This window comes from Ailuropoda melanoleuca, chromosome 15, assembly GCF_002007445.2.
Source record: "Ailuropoda melanoleuca isolate Jingjing chromosome 15, ASM200744v2, whole genome shotgun sequence".
Taxonomy (NCBI): Eukaryota; Metazoa; Chordata; class Mammalia; order Carnivora; family Ursidae; genus Ailuropoda; species Ailuropoda melanoleuca.
Genome location: NC_048232.1, coordinates 11033435 through 11051790, shown reverse-complemented (window position 1 = coordinate 11051790; position 18356 = coordinate 11033435). Strand labels below are relative to the sequence as shown.

The following is an 18356-nucleotide window of genomic DNA, read 5'->3' as shown; positions in this document are numbered from 1 at the left end:
AGTTTGACTGAAGGAGGATCGGCTTCCAGGTGGTCGTTGTGGCTCTAGAATGCAGGCAGCTTGCATCTTCAAACAGCAGTACAGATAAAAATCCTGCTGCTTTGAGTAAGAGTACCTAAGCAAAGAGCTTACTGAATTGCACACAGAGCCTCCCAGGTGTAGACGTTTTCTCTGCTTCGTGTGTGGGGGTGCTTGTGTTTCTAGTATCCTTTGTGAAGGCATCCCTGCATTGAGTAATGAATGCGTCAGGCTATTGCATAGGACAGCCTACAATGGTGTCTGATTCTGTTAATGAATGGTATCTGACAGCTCAGAGCTTACAAGTATAATTTAGAGTATCTTCCCAAATTCATTATTTTAATTTCCCCGCCTCCTTCTTTCATATATTAGTCTGCTAGGGCAGCCATAACAAAATACCACAGACTGGGGGGCTTAAACAATAGAAAGTAATCTTTTTCCAGTTCCAGAAACTGGAAATCTGAGATCAACATGTTGGAGGGTTTGGTTTCTTTTGAGGCCTCTCTGGTTTGCAGATATTTTTTTTCTCACTGTGTTCTCAGTTGGTCTTTCTTCTGTGTGTGTCTGGGTGTCCACATTTCCTCTTTTTATAAGGACACCAGTTAGATTAGATCAGGGCCTACCCCAACCGCCTCATTTTAACTTAATGGCCTCTTTAAAAAGCCCCGTCTCCAAATTCAGTCCCATTCTGATGTACTAGGGGTTAGTGAGTCAACATGTGAATTGGGGAAAGGACACAGTTCAGCCCATAACACTTCACTGCCCACTAAGAGGCATCTGAAACATTCTTGGATTGATCTCCATCTACTTTATATGTCATGATCTGGAAGAGCTTACTAATTGTCTAAGCCTTTTATTCCTGCCCTTGAGGAACTTTGATATAAACAAACACAAGAGACATCTAGGAAAAAATACAATAAAGTAGGAAATCAGCCGCTGGTTTGGACAAAGTGGACTACAGTTTTCTAGAAGTTCACAGAAAGACATGGATCGAAGGTACAGTGGCTTTACCAGGTCAGGAGGGCCTCAGGTGAAGGACTGGTTTGTGGACACTGGCAGCAAGCCTGAGGTTTAACTAGTTGTGCTAAACTCTAGCAGTACCTTAGCATTATCCAGCGGATCAAGCTGGGTCCTTCGCATTCATATTAAAAAACAAAACAACGGGGTCCCTGAGTGGCTCAGTCAGTTAAGCATCTGACTCTTGATTTCAGCTCAGGTCATGGCCGAGGGGATATAAGATTGAGTCCCGCATCAGGCTCCATGCTCAGCGGGGAGTGCGCTTGAGATTCTCTCTCTCCCTTGTCCCTTTGCCCCTCTCCCCAACCTCACCCCCTGTTCACACTCTAAAAGAAATAAATCATTAAAAAAAAAAAAAGGCAAAAACAACCCTCTCCAGGTGATTAGAATGCATAGCCAGGCTGTGAACTGCTGGTTTGAATGGGTGGATGAGATACAGGAGGGCACCGCAGGCGAGGAGGAGAACACGAGCAGGAGCATGAAAGCAAAAACCTGGGATATCTGAAGGACAAGAAGACACACCTGCCTGGAGGGGTGGATGTGTTGTGAGTAGTGGAAAGTAAGTTTGCATTGGTCGGAGTGAAATTCCTAGAGGGCCTATGGAACCTATGTACAGACAGGAAAGGCAGGAGGAATGCAGACACTAAGTTAGGAAGCTCAGCTATTTGGTTATTGCAGAAAAATGAATGTAACAGAGAACAAGGGCTTCGACAAGTACTGGCACCAACCCAGAAATGCAGATATGGGTGTAAGGCTGGGAAGGATGGATTGGTAGGACTGGCTAAGTGGATAAGTTGATTAAGTGATATAAATCTGGGAGATTAAGAAAAAGGTTGGGTTATAAATGATTTCAAGGTTTCAAGGCTGATGGTCTGGGTATATACTGTTAACAAAAAGTAAATGCATAAGAGAAATCGTTGTTGTGGAGTAAAGAGCATAAATTTGGCTAAGTCCTGAGCTTCCCTCAAGGAGAAAAGTAAGAGATAACATCTTATTTATTCACACTTGGCATGACGACTCTTACGTAACAACTGCTCCACACACTGTGGTTGACTAGAGTTAAATGAGGTAAAACTGAAACATCGAAGTAGACATCAGGTATGAAAGCGCACATGATAAAGAGAAATGAACAGAGAAGAGATAAGAACCCAGGCTTTGATACAGCAGAGGCCTCAGAGTGCTGTCCCGCTCTCCAATAAGGACTGCTAAGAATCTTGAGCAATGTCACCACGCAGCATCCTTTCTCTTCCCCATCTCCTGCCCACGTGGAATGAATGGGCCTCTGCTGTTTTGTCACCCAGGACTCCCTTCCTTTGCTGGTTCCTATTTTCTCTTGGGGAATTTCCCTTCCCCCAGTGCACACAGTCTCCTGGGCCTGTCTTAAAATGCTCTGCCCCACCCTGGCTAGGGTCACTACCTACACGTTAGGCCTTGTGTCTTACATTAAACTTCTCCTCTTCCCTGAGAGCTTCCTGGACCACTGTGCCTACCAACCCCCTCCTCGGTTGAATTTCTAGAGAACATGATTCATATTGTTCAAACTAGCAGTAATTTCCCCTTGACCTCAGCTGGGCCCATTAGACTCTCTCTCCTGGGATTCTGGGCCTTGAGCAGACTAACAGCAGTAGAGAGCCCACAATCTCTTTGGTGACCGAGTTCTGGTGATACTCTCTCCTGGATCTCTGAAATTGCCTGGGTCCCTGTTTATTCAGCTTTGCTGTTAAGTCTCTGAGGTCCCTCAAATCCTTCCAGTACACTCTTTCCTGTAGTTAATCCAAAGTAGTTTCCATTGCTTGCAACTGGAGCTTCTTTACTGATGGACCACATTCCTTCCCATTGCTCAAAATGTCACAGCTTTATTTTGCATTCAAAATCCAGAAGTGAGTGTAGCATATCCTAGGATCTTTCTCTCTCCTTTTTTTTTTTTTTAAAGTAAGCTCTAGCCCCAAGGTGGGACTTGAACTCATAACCCTGAGATCAAGAGTCACATGCTCTAACAACTGAGCCAGTCTTTCCTTTTCTAAAGCTGCTCACCCCAGGAGTCTCATTTCCATTTCAAACAAGAAATGGTGACTGGAAGCAGTCATCTGATGGCCTTGCACCTTTTCACTTCTGGTACCTACTAACTTACTGTAAGAGGTCCCCATGATCCTTTTGCCCTAGCCTATACTTTCAAGTCTTCTGTTTAAAATGTTGTGTCTCTTCCTACTCCATCTATTTCTCCAACCATAAATTCCCCTGTAGTCAAGGTCAGATGCCGCTGAAGAGTATTTGAGAATATGCCTCTCTATCCCTTCTTTCCCACATGCCTACCCAATGTCCTTTCTTTGGGTGACCACTTTAAAAACTGAGAACAATGATGCTCTCAGCACCATCAATGCATGTACAGGAGGCTCTGCTTCTCTTGTATATGAGAGAAACAGGCTGCGGAAGTTTGGGCTTCCAGTGGGCCCAGAGATAAATGCCTTTTATCATCCTGACAACAAACACTGCTAAAAGTGATGTTACGTGGCATTGACGCAAGACTTTTCATCTATAAAGCAATGTGTAGACATTGAACAGTAAGCTATCAGTTCTTTCCACAAGAATAAATGCATAATGCTGGGTATAATCCTGTCCAGGTCCTCAGACCCCAACAATGGGCCCCACATATAAATTATGATGGCACAAGATGACTTCTTGGGAGGACAAAGGGGACAAAGGTAGGGGACCGGAAAGAAGAAGACAGAAAAGAAGACCTACAAATTATCTACTGAATGTTGTGAATCTGGCATGATGGTTTGGAGAAAAACCCTCCAGTGTTCTGGCTTGGCTCCCGCTGCCATTTTTCCTACTTCATAACCCACTGAGAAGTTTCCACAGAGATTAGGTCATTCCCAGTCACCTCTCAAGCTGTAGTATTTTCTTTTGATGATTCTTCCTTCATGTCCCTGGCACACATCCTTATTCCCAATTCAAGTACTATCTAGCACACCAACGCAAATCAACTTTAACATTTGTGAGGGCATGTGTCCACATACACGTACATACACAACCTCAGTGCTCTTTCTTGCCTTGTTACCGCCCCCCCCCTTTTTATTTGAGGCTGGGAGCTAGGAAGGAAGGTAAATAATGAACCATGTCCGTTAGCCCAATGTTTTGTAATGATGTGACTGGAACGAATTCAATGAGATTAAGGATGGGCTTGCTTCTTAAGAAATCATCCCATCAAAAGAAAAACGAGCCTCCACCTGCTCCGTGAAATCATTGGCTGAACTTCTGAGCAGTTAGACACCCTGTGAACTGCAAATAAATGCAGGGCATGAAGGCAGGAGCCAAAGCCTTTCAATGCTTTGCACACAGGTATTCTATAAAGACCACTATATATCACAGTTTAGGCATCCACATAGTATTCTCTTGTGTCCTGATTCTCCAATCACAAGCAGAAAAGTACAATTCCTTCAACAAGCCCCATCTCCCTTCTCAAACACCATCCTATTATGTGTATGGAGCTGTGTGGCATTAAAGAAAACAGATATGCAGCAAACCATATTTAGGACTGATCATTTGATGAATAGGTATTTGCATAATGGGACATAACGGGAGGATTTTTTTTTAACTATGGAGTCCTGTTCCCATAAACTCAGTAAATTAAACTTTCGATTATAAAATTTCACTTTCCACACCTTATAAAACCAACTATAAATCAAGGCCCATCTTCATTTACTACTGTTTGGCTGTTAAAACATAGGTATATCCATATATCTTTTCTTGGACATTCTCTTTATGTACGTGTCCCTATTTTACCACTGGACTGTAAATCTCCTCAAGGTCAGGGACTACCGCCTCCTACCAGTCCGGGGGAATCAGAAAAAACGGGAAATCAGAGAAAAGAAATATAGTAACCTAAGACTCAGAAACAAGTGAAAATTCTAAAATATTGCTCTGGTCCTGATGCTTATTCCCAGCAGCCACAGATGCATTATGCTTATACTCTGAAGTAGAGAAAGGCAAGAAAAAAGTGCCCAGTATGAACACATAAGCTTTCAGTTTTTTAGGTTTGTTGTTGTTTTCCTTAAAATGTAATGAAAGTTGAGGAATCCATTCAATCAAAATCTACCTAGAACAAGAATACAAGGGCACAACGCCCAGCCACGCAGCTTCACTACTGCTTTAGGAGAAGGGATCCCGTTAAGCCAAAAGCTTCATTGAGGGCACACAGTAAAAATATACACATGGAGCCATGAGTACTGACACTGAACTACAGAACCAAGACAAAGCAGAGGCCACTCACCAAGTCCAGAGCACAGTGCACAAGCTCTCTGGCAGGGCTCTCTCCCTGGCCACCAGGAGGAATGGCTGGCCTCTTGGAATTTCATTGTGGAACTACAATAAACCAACTTGACTGATTTAAGTAAGCGGTGACTGGTATGCTGAGAGAATCATTAACTCTTGAAACAGACAATGAAGTCTGTCCTAGAAGTACTAAGGAGATTTCAAGTCTTATTCTGTATGCTTCCAAATTTGTTCCTTTGCTTGGTATCTGGTTTGTGAAAATAGGAGCCACTTATATCAGTGGCCTCCACTAGGATTTTTTGAGAATGCTGTATATATTTTACTTATAGGGAAAAATTAAAAGGGCCACAGATTAATTAAAGACAGTCTGGATAAGCCCGCACAGACTTCAGGCTATTCTCCTATGATTTTTGAAATAGTAAAACATAGGGTGAATATGGATTTGAATCATAGGTCTATAACTTATTATAGACTATATATATATATATACACACATATATATATCTAGACTATATTATAGACTATATATAGATATATATATAACTATAACTATATATAGACTATAACTTATTATCTAGAACAAATTATCTGAGCAACAGAGACATTTTCTGTAAAATGGGAAAAACTGTTTAATTCATGTAACTATACAGCTAAAAATTAGGTAATGTCCACAAGACGCTTGGCATTCTCTTATCCTAGAATTTTTTACTACCAGGATGGTCATTTCTTTTTTTTTTTTTTTTTTTTTAAAGNATTCTCTTATCCTAGAATTTTTTACTACCAGGATGGTCATTTCTTAAGTCTCCTGAATGGATGCATTTGTTTCAGTCCCTACTCTGTTGTTTTAATATAACTGCATTTGAAGCATTCCTGTTACATCTGTTCTTTTTTTTTTTTTTTTTAATTATTTGAGAGAGAGAGCATGCATGAACGGGTAAGGGACAGAGGGAGAAGGAGACTCCACTGAGCAGGCAGCCCAATGCAGGGGTCGTTCCCGGAACTCCTGGATCTTGACCTGAGCTGAAGGCAGATGATTAACTGACTGAGCCACCCAGGTGCCCCAATACATCTGTTCTACTCTCAACCAAATGTTTACTGCCCCATACTGCCCCCTCCTTGTCCCAGGCCAAGTGGAGTGGCTCTGGAAATGCACACACTGACGCTCAGGAAATCAAGAGTCTTGCGAAGCTGGGTGAATGTTGGTTCCCTTCCCCCGAACACAGGAAGGCAGAAACCAGAAAATATTATTGGATTATTACAATACAGAGGTTAACAGCTCACTGAAATCACATGATGACAGTGATATAATACAGCGAGTAAGAGCTTATATATACTGAGCATCAACTATGTTCTACATCAACTTCTGGCAACAACCCAGAGAGGCAGGTGCTATTTCCATCTCTGTTTTGTAGATTGGGAAACAGAGGGCCAGAGAGATTCAATACCTTGCCCTGGATCATGCTATCAACAGGTGACAAAGCCAATTCTAACCCAGGCAGGTTGGTTCCTAGGGCTGTGCGGACATTCAACAACTCACAAGCATAATTTTTCACTTAAATGTAAAACAAGCAAAACAAAAACAGAACTACATCCTAAGAGGTTATCATTCTGAATGACTCTTGAACCTATGGAAGGCATAACTCCCTAGGCAGTGGCTACAGTTCTGTCTGTGCCTGCCTCATATGAAGACAGCGCTTGTTAGTGCTGGGCATGGGGGGAGGGGGAGAAGGGTGTTAATGTCTTAAAGATGAAAGGCAAGCAAACAGAATATACTGAAGTTCTACAGCATTTTTTAGAATAGGCAGAGTACTCAGTTGGAGTTTATTCACAGTTTAAGGGCCAGCACATGCTCTATCATGAATGCTGTGGGTTGAGACAGCAGCAGGTTTTGATGACCTGGTTTAGTTAAGGGAAGACAAGAACTCTAATAATCTTTAGGAGTAGTGATTCTATAACGTGAATAGAAAAGATTAACATATATAATTCAGCATTGCATTTTTCAAATTGTCGACCTTAAGAGTGATGCATTATGAGCTTGAGTGATGCTCCTGTTGTGGAAAGTGTTTTGGAAACTAATTTTGAACTGCTTCTAAGTCAGAATACCTTCAATGATGCTAAATCACATTTTATTTGGCCAAGGTAAAGCATCAAACCACTATGAGAAAGCAAAGCAAGTACACCATTCTCTTTTTTTTAAAGATTAATAAGGTTTTTTTGTTGTTGTTAAGATTTATTTATTTGAAAGAGCATGAGCAAGGGGAGAAGTGGGAGGGAGAGGGACAAGCAGACTCTGTGCTGAGGATGGAGCCTAACACGGGTTCAATCCCAATACCCTGAGACCATGACCTGAGCCCAAACCAAGAGTCAGACCTGACTGAACTGCCCAGGTACCCTGCAAGTACACCATTTTTGCCCTAAGTTTACAATTAGTAGAAAGATCATGACAGCTACACCCTACAAATACTGTACAGGATTCTAAATGTAAGAGGAACAGTAACACCAGAATGCTATGAAAATTCCAGCACAAAAGAAAATCTTTGTGTAATTTCATGAGGAACATACCACTTGAGCCAGGCTGTGAAAGCTGGCTTTTAATAACCAGAAGACTGGGCAGGGGGGGTGAATGGGGGTAAGGGCGGAAGGCACAGGAAAAGGGAGCAGATGAGAAAGATAAAGACATCCTCAGCTATCTCAAGTAATCTAGGCTGGCTGAAGAATAGTACGTGCTGCTAGGATGCAATTGCCTCATAAAGACAGATTGAGGCAACACTGCACAGAGGCTTGGATGCCCACTGAAGTCTACTTTAACTTGCAAGCAATGGGAAGCTGGGAGGCTGTAAGTGTTAGAATGACTGTAATTGTGCTTCAGGAAGATTAATGTCCTAGAGGTGCATAAAATGGATTAAGGTTTCTTGAGGCTGACATCTGAATTTTGGAAAAACTCTGAACCAAGTCTGATGAATAAGAAAGGAAAGTGATACAGAACTGTATATGATTTTTGGTCAAAAACAAGGTATTAAAGAAAATAGTAACATAGATTTTCTTCTGTGGCTTATAAATGGACGTGGTGGGACTCCCCCTGCCCAAAAAAAACCTCAAAGGTTTCAGAGTGGCGGCAGCATCACAAAAATAAGTATATAGTCTTCTCTAAAGCACCTGCTTCCAAGGATAACACCTATCCCAGAGAATAATCAGTCGCTTCTTCAAACACAACCAGAATTATTTAAGCCACACAGTATACTTTTTAAATAGATTACAATCCACCACGGGAATTAGCTTCTAACGTACAATGTGACCTTTTTATCCAGTCTGTGATGGCTTCCTGCAGTTACACAAAAACTAACTAGGTTCTGCTGCCATGAAATTTTTACAGATGTAATTAACAAGTCCTTATCAGTTAACTTCAAATAAGGAAGAATATCATGGTGGGCCTGACTTTACCAGCTGGAGGGCATCAAAAGCAGGGCTGAGGCTTTCCTGAGATTAAGAGATGAAAATTAACCTGCGGACAAGAGCTTCAGACCATGCCTACTGTGTTCCAGCCTGGCCTACAGACTTCAGACTTGCGTAGCCAGCCCACCTCAACTGCATAAATCAATCCCTTGTAATAAAACCCCTATTTTATTTACACACACATATGAATGTACTTACATGCATGTGTGTATATGATGTCTACATATAAACACATGTTGTAAGGAGATTTTATATATGTCTATATGCATGTACATATGTATCTCACACTAGTTCTGCTTCTCTGGTTGAATTCTAACACACAGTTTATGAAAGCTGACAATCTGAAACTGATGCACTATAAATGAATTACAAAAATACCATTGTTAGAAACTATCAACGTTAGAAACTATTAAGTTAAAAGTGAGGTACACTGGGGCGCCTGGGTGGCGCAGTCGTTAAGCATCTGCCTTCGGCTTAGGGCGTGCGATCCTGGTGTTCTGGGATCGAGCCCCACGTCAGGCTCCTCCGCTGGGAGCCTGCTTCTTCCTCTCCCACTCCCCCTGCTTGTGTTCCCTCTCTCGCTGGCTGTCTCTATCAAATAAATAAAATCTTTAAAAAAAAAAAAAAGTGAGGTACACTATACATTATGAAATGGCTCCATTCTTACAACTACAGAATCTTGGCTTCCAATCTGATTCTACATGGTTTCTGACCAGGGATTCTTTCTTAATCTGGGATCTATGACCCTCTCAGGAGAGCCCACAGCTTTCACCAGATTCTCAGAGAAATTCATTTCTCCTCAAATTATTAAGAACTGCTATAGCTTATTTTGAAGGTTATAAGGTTATTTATACTCAATTTCCCAATGATTGCTTTTATATACAACTATGAATGGGTAGTCGACTCCCCAGCTGCTTGCCTCGTTCCAAAATTAGTGCTGACATTTTACAGATTTTTTTTTCTGGGGCGGGGGCCTGGCAGGGCACTTGTAATTTGCAGGAGAAATTCACTTTAAGTCTTTACCTGACTAAAAGCCCATAAATCCACGGTGAGATGATCCACCTAAGAACTGTACACATTAAACCCAAGCCTCAAATAGTCAAGAAAATCAGTGATGCAGGAAACACAATTTAAGTCATATTTGGTTCACACTGAGACTTTTAACAAAATTAATAACGATCAATAAGAGAATCTCAAAATAATTATACTGCCATATATTGTCAATTTCTATTGTGTGAAGACAGATTTGTACCTTATACATAAAAGTCCATAAGAAAAAAAAAGAACAATTCTAAATTCATATTAAATGCCCACATTAAGTCNTTACCTGACTAAAAGCCCATAAATCCACGGTGAGATGACCCACCTAAGAACTGTACACATTAAACCCAAGCCTCAAATAGTCAAGAAAATCAGTGATGCAGGAAATACAATTTAAGTCATATTTGGTTCACACTGAGACTTTTAACAAAATTAATAATGATCAATAAGAGAATCTCAAAATAATTATACTGCCATATATTGTCAATTTCTATTGTGTGAAGACAGATTTGTACCTTATACATAAAAGTCCATAAGAAAAAAAAAGAACAATTCTAAATTCATATTAAATGCCCACATTAAGTCTTTTCAGATTTTATTTATTTGAGAGAGAGACAGCATGGGGGGGAGAGCAGAGGGAGAGGGAGAGAACCTTGAGCAGACTGCCCTGGAGCCCAACTAGGTCCTCTCTCTCAGACCCTGAAATCATGACCCCAACCAAAACCAANGTACCTTATACATAAAAGTCCATAAGAAAAAAAAAGAACAATTCTAAATTCATATTAAATGCCCACATTAAGTCTTTTCAGATTTTATTTATTTGAGAGAGAGACAGCATGGGGGGGAGAGCAGAGGGAGAGGGAGAGAACCTTGAGCAGACTGCCCTGGAGCCCAACTAGGTCCTCTCTCTCAGACCCTGAAATCATGACCCCAACCAAAACCAAGAGTGGGATGCTTAACCGACTGAATCCCCTAGGAGCCCCCCAGATTAAGTCTTTTAACAAACTGAAAGATTACTACTCATACTACGTAAGAACAATTGTTTTCTTATTTCTTGTTCAACTTCTCTGCTGTATCCCACACTGCGGAACAGAGAGCCACCGCCTGCATTTCCTGCCGGTGAGCCATGCATGCCTTCCCGACCCACTCCTACTACTCCCTCCACACAACTTCTGATGGTTGCAACTGCACATCTTTGGGTGAGTCACTGGAATCTTCAGTTCTTCGTGTCCAAGACCAGCATCTCCATTTCCCTCCTCCGTCCATCTTTCCCATTGGACAACCAGCGTCACCTTGCACCTGACAGCTCAAGCCAGAGACCTCGGCTTGGGTCGGCTTCCCGCTTCCCCTTCCCCTTCCCGCCCTGCATCCCGCCCGTGCTCCCCCTCTGCGGCGCCCTTGCGGTCNCCCCCTGCCCAAAAAAAACCTCAAAGGTTTCAGAGTGGCGGCAGCATCACAAAAATAAGTATATAGTCTTCTCTAAAGCACCTGCTTCCAAGGATAACACCTATCCCAGAGAATAATCAGTCGCTTCTTCAAACACAACCAGAATTATTTAAGCCACACAGTATACTTTTTAAATAGATTACAATCCACCACGGGAATTAGCTTCTAACGTACAATGTGACCTTTTTATCCAGTCTGTGATGGCTTCCTGCAGTTACACAAAAACTAACTAGGTTCTGCTGCCATGAAATTTTTACAGATGTAATTAACAAGTCCTTATCAGTTAACTTCAAATAAGGAAGAATATCATGGTGGGCCTGACTTTACCAGCTGGAGGGCATCAAAAGCAGGGCTGAGGCTTTCCTGAGATTAAGAGATGAAAATTAACCTGCGGACAAGAGCTTCAGACCATGCCTACTGTGTTCCAGCCTGGCCTACAGACTTCAGACTTGCGTAGCCAGCCCACCTCAACTGCATAAATCAATCCCTTGTAATAAAACCCCTATTTTATTTACACACACATATGAATGTACTTACATGCATGTGTGTATATGATGTCTACATATAAACACATGTTGTAAGGAGATTTTATATATGTCTATATGCATGTACATATGTATCTCACACTAGTTCTGCTTCTCTGGTTGAATTCTAACACACAGTTTATGAAAGCTGACAATCTGAAACTGATGCACTATAAATGAATTACAAAAATACCATTGTTAGAAACTATCAACGTTAGAAACTATTAAGTTAAAAGTGAGGTACACTGGGGCGCCTGGGTGGCGCAGTCGTTAAGCATCTGCCTTCGGCTTAGGGCGTGCGATCCTGGTGTTCTGGGATCGAGCCCCACGTCAGGCTCCTCCGCTGGGAGCCTGCTTCTTCCTCTCCCACTCCCCCTGCTTGTGTTCCCTCTCTCGCTGGCTGTCTCTATCAAATAAATAAAATCTTTAAAAAAAAAAAAAAGTGAGGTACACTATACATTATGAAATGGCTCCATTCTTACAACTACAGAATCTTGGCTTCCAATCTGATTCTACATGGTTTCTGACCAGGGATTCTTTCTTAATCTGGGATCTATGACCCTCTCAGGAGAGCCCACAGCTTTCACCAGATTCTCAGAGAAATTCATTTCTCCTCAAATTATTAAGAACTGCTATAGCTTATTTTGAAGGTTATAAGGTTATTTATACTCAATTTCCCAATGATTGCTTTTATATACAACTATGAATGGGTAGTCGACTCCCCAGCTGCTTGCCTCGTTCCAAAATTAGTGCTGACATTTTACAGATTTTTTTTTCGGGGGCGGGGGCCTGGCAGGGCACTTGTAATTTGCAGGAGAAACTCACTTTAAGTCTTTACCTGACTAAAAGCCCATAAATCCACGGTGAGATGACCCACCTAAGAACTGTACACATTAAACCCAAGCCTCAAATAGTCAAGAAAATCAGTGATGCAGGAAATACAATTTAAGTCATATTTGGTTCACACTGAGACTTTTAACAAAATTAATAATGATCAATAAGAGAATCTCAAAATAATTATACTGCCATATATTGTCAATTTCTATTGTGTGAAGACAGATTTGTACCTTATACATAAAAGTCCATAAGAAAAAAAAAGAACAATTCTAAATTCATATTAAATGCCCACATTAAGTCTTTTCAGATTTTATTTATTTGAGAGAGAGACAGCATGGGGGGGAGAGCAGAGGGAGAGGGAGAGAACCTTNTAAGAAAAAAAAAGAACAATTCTAAATTCATATTAAATGCCCACATTAAGTCTTTTCAGATTTTATTTATTTGAGAGAGAGACAGCATGGGGGGGAGAGCAGACTGCCCTGGAGCCCAACTAGGTCCTCTCTCTCAGACCCTGAAATCATGACCCCAACCAAAACCAAGAGTGGGATGCTTAACCGACTGAATCCCCTAGGAGCCCCCCAGATTAAGTCTTTTAACAAACTGAAAGATTACTACTCATACTACGTAAGAACAATTGTTTTCTTATTTCTTGTTCAACTTCTCTGCTGTATCCCACACTGCGGAACAGAGAGCCACCGCCTGCATTTCCTGCCGGTGAGCCATGCATGCCTTCCCGACCCACTCCTACTACTCCCTCCACACAACTTCTGATGGTTGCAACTGCACATCTTTGGGTGAGTCACTGGAATCTTCAGTTCTTCGTGTCCAAGACCAGCATCTCCATTTCCCTCCTCCGTCCATCTTTCCCATTGGACAACCAGCGTCACCTTGCACCTGACAGCTCAAGCCAGAGACCTCGGCTTGGGTCGGCTTCCCGCTTCCCCTTCCCCTTCCCGCCCTGCATCCCGCCCGTGCTCCCCCTCTGCGGCGCCCTTGCGGTGCGGCGCCCTTGCGGTCCGGCCCCCTTGGCTCCCCCCAAGGCCACCCACATGATCACCATGAGGCATCCTTCTCCCAACTGATCTACTTTCCACACATGAACCAGAAAACCACTTCAAAAAAACCTAACCCAGACCATTTTTCTCCCTTGCTTCAACCCCCCAACACTGGCTTCCCACCGCCCCCAAGAAGGAAATCCCAACGCGTCAGCCCCGGGCACCGCCCCGGCCCTCACCCCAGCTGCCTCTCCCGCCTCGGGGCCGCCGTGTGCTCACGCGCACACTCCCGTGGGGGCGTCCCTGCCCCTCTTCCCATGGCTGGCTTCCCCCCAGCCTCAGGTCTCGCTTCCCTATCGCCACCTCATAAGTTCCTTCTCACCAGAGCCAGTGTCGGTGCCCACGGTGCCCACCTCCGCGGCTGCTTGTTTCCCGTGCGGTGCCCCCTCGCGCCGTGCACGAGGTAGGGCCGCTCGGATGCGCGCGCACACAGCACCCAACACCGGCCCGGCCCACAAGGCTCGGCCCTGGCCGACCCCGGACTGGGCCGCTGCGGCAGCAGTGCTCCCCACCTCTACTAGTCTATCTGTCCTTATGACCCACCGGTGTTTTGGTTTGATTTCCCTTGATTGAAAAAAAACGCATTTGAACGCATTCTCTCTTCAGGTAATTCATGCCGGACTCATTGACCAATTACTTTTTAAATTAGGTCTTACGTTTCCTTTTCCTCGAGCCTCTCAATGTGTATACATGACACACCGGTGCTGTGAGTGGTGAGCTTATCATTACGTATTTTCTTAGATTACTTACTAAACCTGTTTTCTGCAAGCCAACACAGGTAAACAACAATAACAATGAATTAAATAGGAATTTTGTCTTTAAAATGTCAAAAAATGGTTGTCACCTCTCAAGGTGCACCCGGTTAATATAAACATGAATTAATCTTTCAAAGACAGTTATTTCCTCATTTTCTGTATTTAATATCTCTTCATCTAATTCTTCCCCACAAATGTGAATTTGTACTTCTTTATTAAAAAAAAAATTCCTAGCTGCACTTGTAAACATAGCATCATGTATAAACTTAGGGAATCACTATGTTGTACACCTGAAACTAATGTGATGTTTTATGTCAACTAGTCAAATAACTATACTCAAGAAAAATTTTTTTTTAATTCTATTATTAAAATACTAATTTGTCCAGGTTGAAACTTATCTATAAAAAATATTAGGATAAAGCCCTTAGAGAACAGCATTAGAATAGAAGTTCTTCCGTGGTCCTGATTCTGCTGAAATTTTGGGCAAATCTTAACTCCTCTGGACAGCAGTTTTCTGATGTGTTAAAAAAGGAAGAAAGGGGGAAAAAGGACAGGGAGGAGGAAAGGATGAAAAAAGGAAAAGAAACGGGGCCAAATGATCTCTGACGTCCTTTGGCACTCAAAATTTTCTTGATTCTATTAAAAAAAGAACTTGCCTTTAATACACAGAGGTCTGCAAAGCAGAATGATAATGATAGCTACCATGTGTTGGGGGTTTAGTATGTATATATTGACACACTATATGAAAAGTGTTAAATGGGCCCTCATTTAACAAATGCATGAATTTTCAATTATTATTCTAAATTATAGGTAAGGAAAAAAAGCCAAAAAATTCAGCCATGTAACGTTTGTTTTTTAACGGCAGATACAATCCTCAATTACCCTAAAGAGAAATGTCTGAGTAGATGGGAAAAATTAATGAACTCAGAAAAAACACATCAAAATGGGGCTTAAAAACAGAACTTTTTGACAAAATCTGCTGTATTGAAGGCCCACGCTACATGCTACTGTTCTGCAGGACAAAGTAAAACATGTTTGTCCCAACCTGACTAAACCGACAGTTGCAATGTCTTCTCTTCAGAAAGTCAGGACCAAGCTACAAATTCCCTTTTTAAATTCAAGCACAAACCTGAAGTACCTCAAAAAAAAAAAAAAAAAAAAAAAAACCAAAAAAAAAACACCAGAAAAAAAACCAGATAATGCCCATAAAATAAAAGGATAATTCAAAACTAAACTTTGGGCAGGCATAAATGATATACGAGTGTAGGAGAATATTTCCTGCCTATCGTCCTACATTTACTATTAGCATTGAGATTAATTAACAAAAATTGAATATACTAGGGAAATAATGTATAAAAAAAAATCACATTTTCAAAAGTGAAAGTTGAACTCAATAATGCCTCAGGAAAACTAATGCAAACATTTAATGAGTTTTATACCCAGAATTATACTTTTCATAAAATATTTGCCAAATTTTGCTTGAGTCATTTTATTATTTATAGTCCAATTTTTTTCAGTTGGTATTAAATACATTAATTTTTTTTTGGACTGGTGAAGTACCACCTTGATGAAGCCAGCTTCCAAAGCTAAGGTTAAGTCAACTCATGATAATATATCCCTCTATTATGAGTTAACAGTCAAGTAGCTCAAGAGCAGTTTAAAAAACAAAAATATTTTGAAGCACCTCAACTTCAAACAACCGGCCTCAGAAATGGCATATGATATACTGAAGTCAAAGATCACAATTTGATCTTTGTATTTTGTTTTAAAATACTAATATCCAAGTAATTATAATCACAAAAAAGCTATGGAGTTTGAGATAACCAAAAAAGAATATCTTACATCATTATGTAGAATCTGCCATAACTACACAGAAAGGGGAAATTCTACTCCATTTTTCTATCTTCCTATGGTAGTATTCAAATGTGCACTCCTAAGCTGAAAAACATACCTCCAGTAAATATTCTTTGATACCACATTAGAGAGATGTCCTTGGAAACTGTAAGGTCAATTTCCTTCAAATTGTTCCAGGATGTAAAACAATACACAAAGAGCACATAGCAGACTGTCTTGGCATATAATAAGTACTGAGTAAACTATATATTACTGATATCTCCTCACCAATTAGGGCACTGAAGAGTAATGACTCAAATGGTGGCCTAAGAAAAGTGAATCTACCTCCCAAAATTCTAGTATTTTTTAAAAAGGCCAAATTCTAACTAAATTTGTGACAGGTTTACTAATACACATTAAATATTAAGCTAGTTGTAATATACTCACATTTTCACGGTTATGTGATAGCTTGAGAAGTCTGTATTATTTTAGCTATATGCAAACCAAAGATAAACCAATAGAAAAATTACATGAAAATCCTCTCAAAGTAGGAAAAATATTTTCTGTAGTAATATAAGGTTCTACTTTTTCCATGAAAAAGTAATAATTAAAAAAGAACCCACTTCAGGGGCGCCTGGGTGGCACAGCGGTTAAGCGTCTGCCTCCGGCTCAGGGCGTGATCCCGGCCTTGTAGGATCGAGTNAAAAAGTAATAATTAAAAAAGAACCCACTTCAGGGGCGCCTGGGTGGCACAGCGGTTAAGCGTCTGCCTCCGCTCAGGGCGTGATCCCGGCATTGTGGGATCGAGTCCCACATCAGGCTCCTCCGATATGAGCCTGCTTCTTCCTCTCCCACTCCCCCTGCTTGTGTTCCCTCTCTCGCTGGCTGTCTCTATCTCTGTCAAATAAATGAATAAAATCTTTAAAAAATAATAATAATAAAAAATAAAAAAAAATAAAAAAGAACCCACTTCTGTATAACAAATATTTATCTGCCCATCTACCCGATAGGTAGCACAAGAAACACAGATAAAGAGCACAAGAAAACATATATAAATCTCAACAGACTGAGCCAAAAGAGTGAGGTATTTCAGAGAAGGTATTTTATCATCAGAACAATATGGTTTCCTATATTTAAGATCTATTTATTATTTATTTTTACAAGTAGCAAAGTCCCTCCATTTTTTTCCAGCTTAATACACATGGATATAAAAAGCTATTGATTTCACTCTGCCTCCCACCCCAACCCAAGTGGGGTAACAGGAAGTTGTGAGCTCAGAGAAGCCTCCTGATGCCAAGGTGGTTTCCTCTTTACCTCGGACTTAACTCTGGCACTCTAATCAGTCGTCCTCTTGCTGATTTCTTTTCTGTCAAAGGAAACCAAGATACGTTAAAATAGCACATTCTAGTTGGGATATTTGTTCAGCCAAGATCACTTTTTCTGTCAGCAAGTATAATTTTCTAGAGGCCTTGGCAACAGATATGGTTGAAAATCATCATGGAAAAACATGCCTTAACAAATTCATTAGACAAGTTTATCACTTTGGCTCCCGGGCACGTTATCCTCAGGTATTTGAATACTTCTCTTTCTTCCATTTGTGCAAATATTCCCACAAAGAAACACACACACAAAAGTACAAATACACACATTCCCCCTAAATAATACAGCAGAGAGCTGGATCTTCTCTTAACTCTATAACAAACAATATACAGACTTTCTTCAAAAGCACAAGTATTGTGAAAATTATTCAAAAAGCATAAACATCATAAAACACATTTTCTATCATTCTAAGCAATAAATTAATTCCTCAGCTTACTTATATTACTTAATATTTCATTATAAAATGACCTAACCAAATAAAATCTAGACAGTATATTAGTACAGTGAAATATTACAAAGTCAATTTGAAAACAAAGGTATACACATATGTGTACTAAGTACACATATACTTTACCAGTTTAAGAAAATCTATGAGTTTGTGAGCATCCTCCCCAGTAGACAGGTCTACGAAGTCCTTGGGAAGTCGGTAACTCAGATAGGGACTGGGTTGAACTGTCACTTCACTGTTTGTGCAACGGAAAGCTGGAGAATCCTTTACAAAG

At 41.0% G+C, this 18356-nt stretch overlaps 1 long non-coding RNA gene across 1 annotated transcript; it reads right to left on the bottom strand.

Annotated features, from left to right (window-relative positions):
* Positions 1-17338: 17338 nt before the first annotated feature.
* LOC117796387 lies at positions 17339-18350 on the bottom strand. Its single transcript, XR_004620857.1, has 2 exons — positions 18209-18350; positions 17339-17620 (listed from the first exon to the last, which is right to left on the bottom strand). It is a non-coding gene; the product is annotated as an uncharacterized LOC117796387 (long non-coding RNA).
* Between the last annotated feature and the right edge of the window lie 6 nt (positions 18351-18356).